Source organism: Geotrypetes seraphini, chromosome 2 (genome assembly GCF_902459505.1).
Source record: "Geotrypetes seraphini chromosome 2, aGeoSer1.1, whole genome shotgun sequence".
NCBI classification, from domain to species: Eukaryota; Metazoa; Chordata; class Amphibia; order Gymnophiona; family Dermophiidae; genus Geotrypetes; species Geotrypetes seraphini.
In genome coordinates, this window is record NC_047085.1 from 466077674 (window position 1) to 466079466 (window position 1793).

The following is a 1793-nucleotide window of genomic DNA, read 5'->3' on the forward strand; positions in this document are numbered from 1 at the left end:
TTGGAGTTTGGAGATATGTTCCAGATGCTTACTCCCATGTCAGCTCCTCCAGTACTGGCCCAGCCTGAGCAGCGCTCCATGCCAGATGCACGTACCACTACTGCCTTATTGGTACCGCCTTCTCGACGCTGATCATCTTCATCAAGCCAGTCTCCTTCACTGAAGCATCACTCCTCCAGGTACCAGTCTCCTTCACCTAAGCGTCGCTCCTCAAAGCATCGCACACCTTCACCTAAGTACCGTTCAAGGAACCAATCACCTTCTCCTGAACACACGCAGAAGAAGCGTCATTATTTTGGATATAGATCTAGCTGTTCCAGGCATTTGTCTCCATGTCTTCCATCTACCAAATCTGATAAACACTCTTCTAAGTCCAAGCACATTTCTTCTACACGCTTGGACAAGCGCAGGAAGTCTTTCAGCTGTTCATCGAGTCGGTACTGCCCCAAACATAGGTACCATTCTCCTTCCATTCCTGTGCACTCAGATCTCCATCTTCAGTCTGTTCATGAGGTATCTCCATCTTCTATGGAAGCTTATGGTTCCCAGGAAGAGCATTCTCCTCGCTCTACTTTTCCTTCTGAGCCGCTCTCTTTTACCCACTTTATCAGGCAGATGAGTAAAGACCTGGTGGTAAAATTGGAGGCAGATTCCAAATATTCAGAGGAGTATGTGGAGACTATGGATATCAAACATCCTCCTAAGGGACTACTCAAGCTTCCCTTGCATGGTATTGGGAAAAGTTTTCAATTAGCAATAATCGCGCTTCGGATAAACCTCATTGGCTACGATACTGCCACTGCGCAAAGCTGAAGGAAACTCTACGTAAAAATTGGGACGCCCCTTATTCTGTACCAGCTGCTTCCAAAAAGCTTGACTCTCAATCATCCCCATTCCTGGATTCGATAAGCCTCAGCTCTCTCACCAGTCTCTTGTAGTGCAGTCCACTCTTAAAGAATCTGCCCCTTCAAAAATCTACACTACTGTGCCTTCAGGGCGTGAGGGCCACTAAATGGACAGGTTTGGTAGACTTCTCTACCAGAATTCCATGCTCACTAATCGAGTCATAAATTACAACTTTTATTTCACTTGATAGTTGAAGTACTGGGTCAAGACTATGCCAACTAAATTCAAATATCTGCTATCACATCGGAAATCAGAGTTTCAGCACATGTTCCATACTCTTCAGCAGCTCAGGCAACACATGGTGCAATCCTTTTATGATGCCTTTGAGCAATCTTTGAGAGTATGTGCAATCTCAGTAGCCATGAGGAGACTTGCATGGTTAAGGGTTGCAGACATGGATCCTAACCTTCAAGACCGGTTAGCTAATATTCCCTGCCTAGGAGATGAACTTTCTGGGGACAACATTCAAAAAGCAAATAAGTTTTCAGAGCATGAAAAATCTTTCAATTTGTTGCTCAGGCCTAAGACTAAATCCTCTGTTTCTAAGCCTTACAAGCCATCTACCTCCTACTAGAGGCGCTATACTCCAAAGTCTGCTCCTCTTTCCAAACCGCAACAGAAAAAAAAATTTTAACATCGTCCCCAGAAATCCCAAACCTCAGCTGCTCCAAAGTCAAATCAGCCTTTTTGACCAACTACTCAAGAGCATAATCTCTGTCAAGCTGTCTCATGTCTCTCCCTGGAGGTTGCCTGCTTCATTACCATCATTGCTGGCAATTGATCACCTCCAATCTCTGGGTTCTAAATATCATTCAAGATGGTTATTCTCTTCATTTCCTCTGTATTCCTCCAGATCATCCTCCATGAGAGTTTCTTTCCAACCCTCT

At 44.7% G+C, this 1793-nt stretch overlaps 1 pseudogene; it reads right to left on the bottom strand.

The window, feature by feature from the left end:
- Nucleotides 1–652: 652 nt before the first annotated feature.
- On the bottom strand, nt 653–811 carry LOC117356117 (annotated as a pseudogene).
- Between the last annotated feature and the right edge of the window lie 982 nt (nt 812–1793).